The following is a 17,339-nucleotide window of genomic DNA, read 5'->3' on the forward strand; positions in this document are numbered from 1 at the left end:
CAGCCACTTCTGCATCTTCACTAACACCGGTGTTGCAGCCTGCTTCACTGGACTTAGCACTGTTTCTGAGAATTCTGCATTTCTGGTGTAAAAACTCACTGTGGTGATATTTTGTTTCTGAGAAACAAAGCTTGCCTGGAGATCAGAGGGCAGAACTAGCCACCAGTCAACCATAGAGACACAGTGGTGACACACACCTTTCATCTCAGCACTTGGGAGGGTGAAGCAGAAAGATCAAGGTCACCTTGGACCACACAAGATTCAGTCAGTCTGAAAGAGAAGCAGAGCTGGGCAGTGGAGGCTCACGCCTTTAATCCCTGCACTAGGGAGGTGGAGCCAGGAGTGGTACAGTTGGGTGGAGAGAGGACTATAAGGCAGGCGGAGACAGGCACTCAGTACAGTCTGAGGATTCATAGAAACAGGATTTTGTGCAATTTGATTTAAGGTAAGAAGTTTTTCTTGTGGTTGCTGCTCTGCTTCTCTGATCTTTCAGCTTTCACCCTTGATACCTGACTCCAGATTCTTAGGAATAATTCTAGTTAGGTCTGCACTACAACTCACAATCAAAACTGTATAAAATTTCTATGTGTACATAGCCATTTACTTACATATTTTGGTTAACACTGGACTTGTTTCTTACCAGTTAGTGCATGGTTTCATGAGATGCAGGCAGTTTCCACATTCCTTTGATTCTCCCCACCGCTTTATCAGGTCACAAACACTGTTTGTGTACAGTCAGTGTGTACTACACAACTCTCTGCTTTATGTATATGTATGTAAGGACAATCAGGTAGACTTATGACCCACCTTCTCACACTGTAACCTGTTTATCTGTGAGTGACGAGGATATTTAAGGTTGACTCTCTCAGCCAAATTCAAACACACAACGTATCTCTACTAAGTCTACACAGCACCCTGTCAGAAGTCTGCGTTAGTTATCTACCCTGGAACTGACAGCTTGGGTCCTTTGATTACCACGTCTGCACTGGCCCCTCGTCCCAAATCCTACAACCGGTTTCTCTGTTATCTTCACTTTGCTGTCTTCAGATTTCACACATAAGTGAGATCTCACAGTGTGTACCTTTCTGCTCAAGTTCCCACCCAGAGTAACACCTTCTGGGCTCATCCACACTGTTACAAATAACAGGACTTCTTTTTCTTCTCTGAGTCTAAAAGATATCCTATTGCATTCACACATATTTCCTTGTGATAGTTCCTTTACCCACTTATTCATGGACTGATACTGACTGTCTTTACTCTTGTGAACGGTATTACCATGAGCATAGTGGGGAAACTACTTCTTTGAGGTGACAGTCTTATTCCTTTGGACAGACATACACAGGATTGGGATGACAAGACAACTTGGTATTTCTATTTTCCAGTATTTGGGAAAGTTCTCTATTGGAAGCATGCATTGACATTCATTGCACACACCTTTAGTCTTTGAGGGTAGTTTAACATTGTCCTTGGTACCCTTCCTCAGGTTCTTTTGTCTTTTATGAAATTATCCACGCTGAAGAGTCTAAGACAAATTGTTTTAGACTTACATTTATACTTGTTTCTGGTTATTTCTTTATAATTAGTTAGTATTAATGGGTAGCATTGTGTCTCTTTGACAGCGTTAATGAGCAGTAAGTCTTTCCACAATAAAGACTTATTTACATGAAGCAGGTTTTGGTAAAGATTTACAAAGATGGAAGCTCGCTCTCTCACATCTGAAGAAAGTTCTTTGTTTTATCTCTCAGTTTTCCTCCTCAAGTCATTCTACCACATTTCCTGATAACGTGATGGGGATCTCAGAAGATCTGGGGACAGTGAGCTTATAAATGGGCATCCTTCCCCAATGGAAATGTTTGACCTTTAAAGTAACATCAAGTAATCCTATCTTTATATTGTGGCTGCCTTTCATCTGATGGCATGAAGTCTGACTCAAGATACTTGTACCTTTTCACCATAGATTTGAGCGTGTCTGACCTCCTGCGACCTGAAATATTGCTTGCTTCTGTACATGTCCTCCACAGTATTTAGGAAGTCAAAGCTCAGATGGGCATCCACATCACATAGATTTTTTTGTGTCCCTAGAGATTTGTAAAGCAAACCTTAAGAGGGTGAGAGATACCACAATGCAGATTGCACCTGTGACCTGCACCAAAGTCAAGGTTACAAGGATGCTACAGATGTTCAAGGAGATGAAAAATGGAGGCATGCACGGTTGCATGTGTGCCTCAACCTCCCGACCATCCCTTCCCAATGCCAGTAGTCTATTCCTTTTTTGTTTTCATTAAGGTTTTTCATTTATTTTACATCCAAACCAAAGTTTCCCCCTCCTTCTTCTACCCTAGTTCCCTCCCCCCTCCTCCCTTCTGCAACCCCAATCCACTCCTCTGTTTCTGTTCTGAAAAGGGCAGGCCTCCCATGCGTGTCAAAAAAGCATGGCATATTAAATTGAGACAGGACTAAGTTTCTCCCTTTGTATTAAGGATGGACAAAGCAACATGGTAAGAGGAATAGGCTTACAAAAGCCAGCCAAAGCAATAGGGAAAGGCCCTGATCCCTCTGCTAGGAGTCCAGCAGGTAGACCAGGCTGTACATCGATCACACATATGTAGAGGACCCAGGTCTGTCTCATTCGGACTCCCTAGCTGTCAGTGCAGAGTCTGTGAGTTCCTATTAGTGCAGGTTAGTTGTTTCTGTGGGGTCCCTTGTGATGATCTTGACCTTCCTGGCTCATTCAAGAGCTCCGGTCAGTACCTGGCTGTGTATTTCTAAATCTGTTTCCATCAATTCCTGGATGAAGGTTCTCTAATTGCAATTAGGGCATTCATCAATCAGATTACTGGAGATGGCCTGTTCAGGCACCCTCTCCATTAATGCTAGGAGAGACTGAGTTGAACTCAGTCATTTGGAATTTAAACTTCTGACTCTTTCTTTTATGGATATCCGAGGCTGGACATACTACTTATTAACTCAGAGGCTCTTTCCTCACCTCCTAGATGGGATAACAGCACCTGCACTGTGAAGCTGGAGTAGATGTTCTACTCCTTGTTCTAGTAAATATCAGACACACAGCATCTGCCTTAATTAGTATAAAGGAACCTTTCTATGGTGTTTGCAATGTACAGGTAACATTTATGTTACATCACATTTAAGTCTTGCAGAAACTACAGTGATAAGTGGATTGGTAATATTAGCAGATTGCCAAGTCATGTGCATGCAGAGGATCATCTCTGACACTCATCCTGTTCAGTAAACTCCCAAGAATTCACTGAGTCATGGCATAGTGCTATCTTCCTGCGGGAAATGGTTTACTATCCCTGAAATAGACCAATGGCTGCATACTCTATGCAAATACCGACATCACTAAAAGGAAACCATCAACTCCAAATCAAAGAAAAATAAACCATTAAATGGAATTGTAAGAAACGATATTTCTTAGATACAAACAATTATATCAACACCGTATCCCAGAAGACATGGTCCTCCAGTGTGTCTGCAGACCAAACTGTCATTCCTTTGTCTTTTCTAAGAGCTTCAAGATAGTATCAGGAACATGAGTATTGTGTCCTAAATTGGCTTGGCAGTTTTTCATGCTTATAACAGAATCAGCTGTTCTACTTGGCTCACTGGGTACTTGTTTATACAAAGAGGAATTAATTAATTATTCAAGCGATTAACTATTTTAATACATATATGTAAGTCTATACTTCCGTAAAATTGTTGTATCTACATGATTTTTAAATCTACCAAAAGCTATTATATATAATATATACATATATTATATATTATTATTAATGAAGTCTCTAACCATGTTTTTGTGTTGTGTTCAGCCTGAAAGGAGACATAGTTAAAGTGATTGCCGTTCATCAAAGAAAACACGAATAGATAAAGATGCAATTAAATGTACAAAGCACAGTGACAGAAGCTCATGACAAATGTCACGGAGTAAGATGCTCACATTGTCTCAGGACCCCAGAGCATTGGGTTGGGTAGAGAGCTACTTCTACCGGTAGCTGTCGGACTCAATAATGATGTGTCACCTCCATAACAGGGAACGGCCACTCTGTGAGGTGTGCTCACTGGGTGCTTCCCCGCCTGTAATCCTTTCTCTGTTGCTAGGAGGGAGTTTCCTCTGGAGAAAGCAGAAATGACTCTAATCCAGGCTGACGCTGCCTTGCTTTTCAGATGGGAAATTTTGGGTTATGTGACTTCTGAAAGATTCATCGAGCTGCTCACCTTTGGATTGGTACCAAATGAAATAATTGTTTTCATAGCTGGTTTTAGGTCTCTTGATTTGCTTTTCAGACAGGATAAAGATGGTGTTGGATGAAGGTACTCACTGCAAACCAGGTGCCAGAGAAGCGTGTTCTGAGGACTGGGGCTCCAGCTCCGTGGATGAACACTCAGCTTTTGTGTGCAAGGGAAGAAAGTATTCTGGTGTCTGGACAGAGGTGATCTCTTCTGTATGATTTTTGTCTCCAATCACACACTTTGATAATCTGCCAGAAAATTAGGATTGCTATGTTGAAGTTCTCAAGAGTTTATCAAACACTTTCGGGGATTTCCTAAGCTGTCTAGCAGGGAAAACAGGATGTGCAGCCTTTGCATCTGAGAGACGGGGAAATGGAGAAAAGGCTTATTCCGTCCATCAACAACTGTATAGAGAGGAGGGTTGAGCTGAGACAAACCTCACTCAGGCTCCCAAGCCCAGCTCCACACAGTGCCTCTCAAGTGCCATGGGCTCAGGGTCTCTACCCCACTTTCCCCCAACTCCTCTCCTTCCCTTTCTCTCTGCTCTTCTTTACGCCCACACTGTGTTCTCTACCCCAATGCACACCTGGCCCCATTCTTTATTCTCCTTCATGATTGTCTGCTTGGGGTGTTTGACTACATCGACACTTGCCAGATAAGGGCAGGGACCTCCATCAACCTGTCCCACCACATGGTTTCAACCAGGTCTCTAACTTACAGAAGCATGCAGGGTGTGAGGTCACCTTGTAAATAATAAATTAGCATATGGGAACCATAAGGCACCTTCTATTTCCATATCCATACTCTCTATCTCTTTAAAATCAGCACTTGTTGAGATTTGTGTCTGAAAGTATTTTTGGAAATAACGGGTGCAGGCAAGAGCTTGAATAACACGCAGACCCAGCTCTCCAGAGTTCTGGAATCCGTTCCCCTGGAGCGAGCAACTCCATTTCCCATCTGTGCATTTGGTCCCCAGACACCAGTGCACTGCCAGGAAAGGGAGATTCACTTCAGGAGCCTCCATCCCCTGAACACAAAGACACTGGACACAGAGCGAGGAAAGCATCTGGATTCTGAATACAAGGTTGTGCACCCTCAGGTCCTGGATGAACTTCTAGGTAAATATCCTGGACTAAGACATGGCTCTGAGACACTGTAGGCTCCGTCTGTAACCACAGAGCCTGTCCCTGGCCCTCGGGTAGATGGGAATTGTGTCCCTGCTTTTCCTTCATTGCTCTGGGCAATGACGTGAGAGAACAGATGTCTTCCAGGACTGAGGGGCAGTAGACCAACTTGCTATCATAATATTGCTTTACCATTCCATCCTGGGCCATTAAGTGTCGTTAAGCACACCATGTGCCTTGTGTTTTGCCTGTGCTGTGATGCAGCTTCCCAGGCACTGTTTCCTTCCCCCGACAAAGCTCCCTCAAGCCCGTCATTTGAGTCAATGGAAGTGTGAAATTTATTTCCAGGTCACTTGTGGAGGAGACCACAAAGTCATTGGCTGTCATCGAGATGCACGGCTGCGGAAGTCGAGACTCAGAGCAGAAAGAGGAGAGATGATTCCCACTACCCTCGAGTTTAAACGGTTCCCCCGTGGTTCTACCTTCAGCTCTGTTCTGCTTTTAATTTAAACATTCTCTAGCAGGCAACTGAGGTTTGCTTGTCTCTTGGGTGGTTTTCACCATTCTCTCCCCTTGTGTAGGCACTTAGTTCCCGTTAGTGATAATGGGCGCTGTTCATGTATGGTGCCCATTAACAATAATGGAAGCTCTGCCTGTGCATCCGCAGGCTGGGTGATCTCAGGGCTGGAACATCTTCAGAAAGACAACTCCTTCCCTGGCATTTGCTATTATCAGGTCTTTACCGTGGTGACAGTCCGTGCTGTCGAGAATGACCATGGCACAAGACCCTACAGCTTTTCCATGGGGAACCTGCACAGTAGAGTAAAGAATCTTGGTTTATAGTGTGTGTGTGTGTGTGTGTGTGTGTGTGTGAGAGAGAGAGAGAGATAGATAGATAGATAGAGAGAGAGAGAGAGAGAGAGAGAGAGAGAGAGAGAGAGAGAGACTAAAACAAATTTAAGCAAAAACTTGTTAAGAAATATAAAACAGATCCAAATCCCTTAATTCAGGGCCAAGAGCTGGCTGAGTCAAAAACTTTAAGGCTCATAATTAGGGCAGATAATATTGCCTCCTTCAGGGTAATAAATAGCACAGATTTGAACAGATGGAGAAAATAATCCATTAAAATATAACAGAGTGCTATTTATGCAGCAGTAACGACATCTCTGCAGATACACGTGCCTCAACCCATAGAGACTATTTCTACCACAACGCGTTGCTGAAAAATGGTGGGCCAAGGGTGATTTTACAAGGGGCATGAATCACCAGCTCATTACACTTAGAACGAGCTATGCAGAAAGAGAATGATTCATCACTGTTTGTAGGAGTGTCAGATGGACTAGCATCAAGGCATTTCAGCGGTCTCAGCGTTCACCTCTGCTGCGGGTGTTTCTCCAATGTCCGATCATAGGAAGTCTCAGGCTCCTGGTGTGGGGGCGGTGGGTCAAGCATTGGGGTCTGGGTGCCTTGGAGGGGCCCACTTGTGCTCAGATGTTGCTCCTGCCTCCAGGGACCTTTTCCCACTTCTGAACCCATGCCATCTCGTTTGTGAGGTGAGGATTTTAATTCTCAGCTTGTGGTTGTTGTGAGGATTAAATGATATCGAAAACTGCATTCGCAGAATTGTTATCAGCAATTACTTTTTTTCGGAGAGATAAACTCCTGCAGCACTAGAGAGCCAGATCACAGGAACACCAGTTGTCCTAATCTGTTGTATATTTCAAAACACAATTTTGGTTTTCAATTGTTTAACCATAGACATGCCTGTCATAGCCCCTGCTTCTACTCTCAGGGAAAGATCCACATAATATTTCCAGGGAAGACATCCCAATACTTAGGTTGATGCCTGCCTGTCCTTTGCTCTACCCACTGTGTGATTTCCAAGCTAGCCAGAGCTTAACAGTTCTGATATGTGAGAGCTTGTATCCCATCCCTCTCCTCACTGTCATTGTGATATTGAAAAGGCAAGAGATTTCTAAACAGTGAAGTTCTTGAAAATTTGTCCCATCATCCCTCAGCTCCTGTGGGGGAATGGCTACCAAGAATCCCCTCCCTGCTCACAAGGATACTCCCATCCCATATACAGAGCAAGACAAGATCTAAATCCAACACACACACAAGCTCTATATTCTGCCCGTCATCATTGGTTTATTTATAATCCTAAATACAATGTCAGCACAAACAAGAATAGTTATCAAACTGCATTGTGTGGGAACAACAAGAAAGTATCTGTGCTTAGCAAAGATGCTTAGTAAAACATAAAAAAATATGTTTTCTAGCAATACTTAGTTGAACTCATGGTTGTGGAATTTATGGGAACAGAGGGAGCTAACTTTGCATATACATGTTTTTATACACACACATATATGCATATATCACATGACGTGTCATATATAACAAGAACACATACATATGCATATATTTATTTAGTTACTCCCTTAGAGATATTGGGGTGTCATTTAAAAATATTGATTAAAACTGAGCATGGTGACACACAACTTTAATCCCAGCACTTGGGAGGCAGATGTAGGTGGATCTCTGAGTCTGAGGCCAGCCTGGTCTACAGAGAGAGTTTCAGAACAGCCAGAGTTACACACAGGAAAACCCTATTTTGATAAACTAAGAATCTGTCTATGTAACTCATGGAGATCCTCATGTCTGAGCCTTTGGACTGCTGTCACTACAGGTGTGGGACATCATGCTTGACTATTCAGTTAACTTTTGGTCACTTAGCATCTGATAGTGGGAACCTTTGGTCTCTGTAAGCCTGAGTCTCTCAACCTTTGATATGAGAGCTGTAGTATGACAGGGTTAACTTGAGCAAATTAAACTTCAGATAACACAAAAGCACCGTCAGTAGCCCTAATCATCTAAAGAAGCTCTTGAGATTGGAGCCAGCCACCTTGAGAAGGTCCCAGCTTCAGCTGATGAGGAAATAGGGGTGAATGAATAAAGGGTTGTGAATGAGAATAATTCTAGAAGGTGGTAAAGGGCAAGCATTTTACTGGTTACTTCTTTTCTGTTTGTTTAGACCAGCATCACCAGCTGTAATCAGTGCAATCTAAATTTTAGATGATGCCCCCTGAGTTTGGAAGGGTAAAGTTTATCTTCAGAACTTCTCTGCTTGGTCCCAGGATAGATGGAGAATAGATAGAGAATCACTTTGTAACCTTAAACCCCTCAGTTTCGGAGAGATGGATTTTTTTTTCCTACCAGGAAAATTGCATTTATCGGCAGTGGTTGGGTTTTTCCTTTTCTAAATGTCTATTTGTTGAACAGGAGTTATCAAGTTGATAAGCAGCTTCAACATTTGATACAGTGTCTGTTTTATAAGTTTGTAAAAGAGTTAGAGTTTTGTTTTAGGAAATATTCAATTTATACTTTTCTGTCTAATTATTGAAATAACTGAATGTAGCTTTTGCATCTGTGAGTCCAGGCTTCTGACTACAGCTCACAGATTTCTGCGTGTTTTGCTGTGTGTGCTGACCTGCTCAGGAGGAGACAGAGTCTCCCCGAGACAAGTAATTGCTACCCCATCTCCTTGTTTTACCTTTTGACTTTTTAAAATTAAATTTTGTTGAGACAAGGTCTCACTTTGTAGCCCCTGCTGGCCTGGAACTTGCTGTGTAGATAGTCTGATCTGGATCACTGACCAGCACACAGGAGGTGATCCATTTTCCGTGGGGTTGTGTCTATATCATAGCACAAGAAACCAACTCAACCTGCTAGACAGATGCAGGGGTGAGACTTGCCTCTTCCGTGAACTGTGTAGACAGGTCAGTTAAGTTTCACAACCTACTTCCCCTCCACAGCACTGACTTTCCAGCTCCCTATAGACTATGTTGTTGATCTCAGTTAAATGCAGTGAAGCCTACCTTTAACAACTGCATTTGCCTTGTTCCGGCAGCTTTGCCCAGTTATGGCTTTGCTCTAGTGAAGTTCACTGAATTCCAGCCCTTGCAGGCAGACAGCAAGTCCGGCCAGCTGCATCCGACCCCACAAGTGTGCACTGATCCTTCTTCTGAACCATTTAACTTCTACTTTCAGATCTTTTGTCACTAGAGCAAAGATATTTTTAATTAGTCACGGCACATAGTAAATGTTGAAAGCCTAATAAGTTCATACATAGTTTTCTATCTTTTGTTTGTTTCAATTTTCTTCATACTATTTAACAACTGTTTTATTTCCTCTCTAATTTATGGGTATTGTGTTGTTGTAGATCATTATTTTAGCTGGTAAAGATGTGTTACACTTGTCTATGCTGCAGAATATTACTTTAACTGTGTAAAGGTGTTTTACATTTGTTTATGCTGCATTTTTTAACGATGTAAGAATGTTTTGAATGCAGATGAGAGAATGACAGTTGCTGATTGGCATGAGACTGTAACAGGGACTGCTGAATTAAACCAGCCTAGACACTGTAGGAATGCCTTAACTTTAAAATGGAGTTTAAAATTGTATTGCTCTGGGGAAGAGGTTATGCTTTTGTTTCCACAGGAAGTGAAAGGCTGTGGGTTCATCCCAGGTTGGTAGAGATCAAGTTTGACTGGGGGAGATCCCCTGAGAATCTTGGCTAGACATAAAGAAATAACCCTAGAAAACTACAAGAGAGCTGATGTATATTTTTTACCTGCTCAAGCATAAAACAAATAATCTTTGGCTGCTTGTGTACAACTCACAACCCATATTTGTGTTAATGCAGATATGTATGTTACCTTTGAAAGTGTGAATGTTTTCATAGCAAGTAGACGACATACCAGTGACAAGGGGTGGCCTAGATGATCCATCCTCTCAGAGTTCTGCACGCAGCACAACTCTAAGGCTGCTGACTGAGATGGTCCAGCCCTACAGACTATTCCATCCAGGACTGCAAAGCCTTGTGTTTTCCTATCGCACAGAGACTGGACAACAAATGTTATAGCAAGTTTCCTTCAGAATCAGGTTTACTAAAAAGGTGCCTTCACCCACAGACGGCAAGCAGTCAAGAGAACACAATGCCCGTACTCCCATGTAGTGGGTGATTTTTGGTTATTCAGTGGGTTATGAATGTTTATCATCACTTTGTGGGAATATAAGAATATCGGATAAAAAGACAACTATTAAACTTAAATATTTTGCATTGGTTTGGATAGTGGTATAGTGATACAAATTTAAAGTTATTTTGTTTTACTGTATATATGTTTCTATTCCTGTTTAAGGTATTGTACCTAAACAATTCCTTTAAAATATATTATATAGTTAAGAACTGCAAGTTAGTAGTTAATCATCTATAATAATGAAACTTGTAGTCGTATTATTATGTTTTCAAGGTTAAATTGATATATTTAGATAGATGGTTTTCAACACTTCAAAGACCCACAGAATATGACATTTAAACTGTTTAATAACTGAGGAATTTCTATGAAAGTGAGACATGTCTGCTCCTGAAAGCACCAATTTACTTCCTAGAAGATGATGGATATCAAAGAAACTCCATATGGAATTTGCTTTCATTACGGCAAAAGCTAGCTGTTTTAGTAAGAAACTGTCCTTGTGTGGAGGAAGTGAAAATTTTGAATGGTATTATTTATAAAGCAATACAAGTTTAAAAAAAGAATTTTAAAAACTAAGAAAACATAAAAAAAGAAAAAAAAAAGAAATTGTCCTTGCCTTGACTGATGACAGTATGTTGTACAAACTGGACAAGCAGGACACAAAGGAAAAAGATGGTTGAACTTTGCCAAGATAAGGCAGGCTAGTCTTTCAAAATTTCTGCTTTATAGAAGAGTCTGCCAAATAGTGTAGACTATAGGCCAAAGACAGTTGCCCCAACATTGCAGGGATACCTTAGGTGACTGTCCAGGTAGTCAGCTATCTCTGTCATTTTGGAAGTTGTTTACAGTGGTCTTCTTGTTTACTCTGGTCTTTGATGGAGTTGAAGGCTAGGTAGTTATAGTTTTCCTTAGTTGTGATGAAGGTAAATTAGGTATAAAACTTTGGATTCACCAAGATAGAATTAACAATGGAGTATTTTCTCTGAATTTTCCAAACACAAATAGACTGGATATTGTAAACGTAATTCTTACTTGATAACTGTTCTTGTTGTATATAGTTTAACTATGTTAAAACTAAAACTCTTCTTTTTATTTAGACAAAAGGGACAATGTTGTAGAATATTCTTTCAACTATGTAAAGATGTGTTATATGTGTTTATGCTGTATTTGTTTAATGACGTAAAGATGTGTTTCATTATGTAAAGATGCTTGCAATTGTTTCACCTTGCCTGCCTAAGACCCCTGACTGGTCTAATAAAGAGAATGTCCAATAGGCAGAGAAAGGACAGGCACAGATGGTGAGCAGAGAGAATAAGTCAGAAGAGAAAGTGAGGCTCAAACAGAGTGAGAGGGAAAGAAGAAGGGGAGAAGAAAGAGGGGAGCATGGCCAGGAAGCCAGGCAGCCATCACCAGGCCAGACATGAGAATCAGTGAATGTAAGATATACAGAAGAACAGAAATGTACAAAGCCCTAAGGTAAAAGGTAGATAAGGAGAAACAGGTTAACTTGAGTTTAGAAGAGCTGGACAGAAATGAACCTAAGCTGGGCTGAGCATTCATAACTAATAAGTCTCTGTGTCATGATTTGGGAGCAGGTTGGTAGCCCAAAGAAAAAGCCTGGTCCACTGCATGTTTTTATATTTATTTATGGTGTGTTGTATGTACCACTATGTATCTGAGGACGGCGTGGGAGACTCTGCTGTCTCCTTCAACCACTGAGTTCAACTCATGAGTGGAACTCATGTCATACTTGGCAACCAGAGTCCTACCCTTGTGTTCCTCTCCAGGACTTCCTAGAGGGGTTGCACAGACCAGGCTGCAGAGTGGCGTGTTGTGGCGGGGCCTATCTTGCTTTCCTTGTGACCATTTAACTCTTTCTCTGATAATTTCCCAAATGTTTTGTTCATCTTGTATTTAACTAACAAGGCAGCCTCTTCCCCCAGGAAAGTGTCCTTAGTTCTTGATTTATTTAGATATAACCACATCATTAGAGATTTAAGAAATAAAACAAGTATGAATGACAATAATTTATGCTTTGTGTGGATTTCTTCCCAAGGTGGTGTTTAAAATAGTTCATAAAATACATTTAAAGTCATTTCCTTGGATATTTTCTTGAGTATTTCTTAATCAATCTCAGTTAATTTTAGACATGGGTAAGATGAGAAAAACTTTCATTTAAAGAATTTTTATTTACACAAAAGTAGACTTATGACAGCTGGGAGAAAAGAACTCAACATGAAGAATTAAAATACCCTAAATAGAAAGATTACCTATTTTCTAATAACTTGTTTTGGTTTCAAAATGAGCTTGTATTTCTTTTGAATTTGATCACTGGGGGAAAAGACATAAGCTGCTTCAAGGCTTTCTGCACCCTGAAGTCAGGCGCACCTCTGGAGGTGCTTCTGTCAATCGTGAAGTGGGCCTTCTTGGACAACTTATTTAATGGTCCTGCCCTGAGATTCCTCCTGTGTAGAATGGTCTATCAGAGCTGTAACTACTTTCATGTGAGATTTCCATGTTTTAAACAGTGTTAGTGGACAATAGCACCTGGCACAGGATGAGCACGTGCTGCAAACTGTAGAGAGATCCTCAAACTGTAGAGAGATCCTCAAACTGTAGAGAGGTCCTCAAACTGTAGAGAGGTCAGCCAGCCCCCAAATCTGATGCGCTTGTTTCTGCATGTTGACTGGTGCCACATCAGCAGTAACCCCTTCTGAGTCAGGAGCCGGCACCTTATTAACTGAACTGCTTCCTGGGGTCTGTAGGACTCCATGTGAACTAGGGGAAAAGTTGAGAGGTTTAGCCATAATCAACACTGTAAGGAGACCATGAACTATCTAAAGCCTTAGTGTTGTGGGCAGCCTTGCGCCGGAGTGTGGGGCAGCAGGTGAGTCTGTCCTTAACTCAGCTCCTGGTCAAAGACCCAAGCACAATATCATAACCAGATGCTGTGGATACAAGTGTCAGGGGAACATTCCAGAAGGAGACAGAAGTCTAGCACTCTTTATCTGCCGCTTATCTGTTCATCTGCCTAGGGACTGTTGGGGACCTTCTGCGGTCTTAGCACTGCTGATGCCCAGTGTACAACCTCATGAGAAGGAGCAGAATCAGCTGCTGTGGCGCTGAGATGCATCAAGACAGGTGCTCAGAAAGAGAGATGGGGGCAGGGAGGAGGGCAGAGAACAGCGCAAGGGCCTGAGGGAGCACCTTAGATACAGCCACGCGGAGTCTCTTTAAAGGAGGGTTATTTAAAATAAATTTGGAAGAAGGGGGTGCAGCTGAGTTCTGAAAGAAAGAGCCCATTAAAGTGGAGGCTGATGTGGGCACACCGGAGACGAGAGCCCCGGAGGCATGCTAATATTCTGTCACCCCCTTGGAATGGATATTTAAAAAAATGACTTGCTCAGTATTTATTTCTGTGGGCCGGGGGGAAATTGACTTTTCTATTAAGAAAAATTATATGCAAAACGCATTCAGTTAGTAATTCGCCTCAGCTGGGTCAAAGCAGGGGCGACGGTGGAGCTATTCAACAAAATGTTCCCGGTTTTCTTCTCATTCTTCAGTGTGCTTGCATTTTCAACCAGGGAACTTTTTGGCAGCTGCATTAAAAATGAACAGTTTGATAATGAAACAAATTACTGGCCACTGATAAACACCACTGGGTCACAGGTTATTTGGTTTTAAAATTCAGCTTCATGTCAGCTTTCAACAGTTACGATAGGTTTGTTTTGCTGAAATACTAAATGAGTACGTTTTGGGGGACTAGTGGGATATTTCTATTGACTTTTAGGGGTGCTGGTTCTGTTTCCAGCAGCAATGCCAAAGTCAATTTTGTTAGAAGCAAGTGGAGACTTACGTTAGCACTGCAGCTTGTCTAGGCCCTCAATCAAGGTCTTAAATAAAGGTCCTGGGTGATGGTGGGAACTGGGTAAGTAGAGCCTGGCTCTCAAGGTCCTTATGTGGTGTATGTGGATTTTACCATAAGAAGCCTGAGACCCCTGAAGGGTGTGGAACAGAAATACTGAAACAAATCCCATAGAAGGATCTTGCCTGCCTCAGAGTGGCCCAATCGCTGAGGGGAAGCTGGATCTTTAAAGGGAAGATTTCTGAGAGGATCTTTGGAATAAAGGAGGGAAGAAATGACAGTAGGTACACGAGGAGTCCAGATGTTTTGATGCAGAGGGCAGTGACCAGAGGAGGGCGTTATTGGGTGAAAACTGTAAGCTGGTAGCAAAGCTCCAACTCCCACATTGGAGTTCAAAGCAACACTCCAGTCTGTGTTGGAGGTGTGCGTGCTAAGATGATAAACCCCAGAGGGTTCTTACAGGAGGGTTCTTACAGGACATGCCAGGTGAAGACTGGGTGAGATCTAGAATTACCTGGGTGTCAGGTTCTCAACATTCTGTGGGGATCAATATGTTAACTGAAGTGGGAAGACACACACACTGAAGGTGGCACCGTTAGGTGGGCGAGATCCTAGGCTGTATAATAGGCAGGAAATGTGTTTTCATCATTTGTTTGCTTCTGATAACAGATGTAATGGGACCCGGTCTCTAGCTGCTATACCTTGTTTGCAGTGATGCGTTAGAACCTCACCCTGTGAGCCTAAGTAACCCTTCTTTTCCCAGGTGCTTTTATCAAACTCCTTTGTCATAGGGACAGAGAAGTAATTAAGACAGACTTTCAGGAGAAATCTAGGAGGAAGAGAGAGGAGTAGAGGAAGTTCTAGGTTCTGAGGGGATGTGGGTACTCGGGAATCTCTGTCTGAGGACTTCAAGGCTCACATTCCTGTATCAACAGATCGACAGAACCAGAGAGACTAGAGCATCAGGAGCAGACAATGGCCAAGCATTGTCCATACTCAGTCTTTGCTCTCCTTCACAGAGAAGCCAGAGTTGGTCAACAGCACATGATCTTTCCCGCCTGTGATCTAAATGACGGGGAATTTCTGCTCCATCCATCAGGTTGTTGAGCCGCTGTGTGTTCAATGACATCTTTACAGTTTGGTGCCACCGTAAAAATGTTCCCCATTTTAAAGTGTTCAGATGCATTGCTTTGCATGTCAGAACCCCACTCTGCCTTCGAATCCCGCCTCCTCAGGACATCCTCTACCACACCCTTCCATAGCTCTCTCCACTTTCCTTTATAACTCTTGGCCTTGTGATTAATCATTTTGGAAATGATGTCTTCACATTTGTCTTCAAGAGCAGATTGTAACCCACTCTCGTGGTCTCTTTTCTAACCCTGTGACAAATGCGATGACTGTAGCAGCTGAAAGCAGAATAGCTCCATAGCCCTGTCTACTTGCGAGCCTGGTCCCCAGCTGATGAATGGTTTGGGAAGGATTAGGAGGTGTGGCTTGTTGGAAGAGGTGTGTCACTGGCAGTGTGCTTTGGTGTTTCAAAAGCTCACACCGGTCTCAGTCTCCCTCTCTGTCTGCTGCCTGTGGATCGGGACTTTAAGTTCTCAACTCCTGCTCCAGTTCAGTGTCTGTCTGCTTCCTGCCATGATGGCCAAGGGCTAATGCTCTGAAGACTGTACCATAGGCTTTCTCTAAAGAACTGCCGTGGTCATAGTGTCTCTTCACAATAGAAGAAGAACTAAGACAGTGACCAGAAGCAACTCGAGCAGGAAAAGGATTCATTGTACTTTGCAGTCTATCGTGAAGGGAAGTCAGGAGGAAAACTAAAGGTAGGAACCCGGAGGCATGAACTGAAGCAGAGGCCGTGGAAGATGTATGTGGCTTACAGGCTTGTTCCCCACTGTTCTCTCAGTTTTCTTCCTCCTCCTCTTCTTCCTCCTCCTTCTCATCCTCCTTCTCCTCTTCTTCTCCTTCGCCTTCTATTAAAAATATGTGTCTTGGAGATGTGGAGTGGTGGCACACACCTTTAATACTAGCACTTGGGAGGCAGAGGCAGGTGGATTTCTGTGAGTTCGAGGCCAGCCTGGTCTACAGAGTGAGCTCTAAGACAGGCACCAAAGCTACACAGAGAAACCCTGTCTTGAAAAACAAAACACAACAAAATATGTGTATGAGTGTTCCGCTGTATATATGTGTATATGCCACATGTGTGTCCAGGGCCTGGGAAGGCCAGGAGAGGATGTAGGATCCTCTGGAACTGTAGTTACAGAAAGCTGTGATATAATATGTGGCTGCTATGAATTGAACCCATATCCTCAGGAAGAGTATCCAGTGTTTTTAAGTAATGAGCCACTTCTCCGGTCCCCCAGTTTGCTCTCTTATACACCCTGGAGTGCGACTATGTAGTGTGGGGAACCCTTCCACGTCAATCATTAAACCAGAAATGCCACACAGACTTCCTACAGGCGATTGACCAGCGTCATTTCTCAGTTGAGGTTTCCTTTGCCCAGATGTCTCTCTTTTGTGTCAAGTTGACAGAATGAAAAAACCAGTACAGTCACCGTGAAGGTCCTGTGTTTGCTTATTGCTGGCTTTTCACCAGTGTGGGGTATGACTTGTGTCTGTCTCCAATAAATACTTCCAGAGCGAGTAGTTGAATCCTTGGATATTTTTATATACATTGTAGCCATGACTTTTCCTTAATATTCCTTTCCCTGAAAAGGGCCTAGGTCATCATCACAAAAAGCAAGCACCTCTGGGTATGGCCTTTTCCCTGCAGACATTATTTTGAATCAGTGTTCACCCGCTTGCTTCATTTGAGCAGATTGTCTTCTCTATTTCACAAAGAACAAATGGATGGCTAAGACAGAAATGCACCCAAATCTCAAGTTACATACTGAGAAGAGAGTGGGCAAGATCCTGTATTTCTTGTTTTAAATTAGTGAAATCTCCAAATGCAGATATTCCTGAGCCTAAGAAAGATATCTGTCAGAGAGTTTATTAATATGGGTAATTTTTTCTGAGATGGTAAAGATTCTCCTTGAAACTTGGTGACTTTGTCCCTGACTCCAG

Source organism: Myodes glareolus, chromosome 17 (genome assembly GCF_982192425.1).
Source record: "Myodes glareolus chromosome 17, mMyoGla1.1, whole genome shotgun sequence".
Classification (NCBI taxonomy): Eukaryota; Metazoa; Chordata; class Mammalia; order Rodentia; family Cricetidae; genus Myodes; species Myodes glareolus.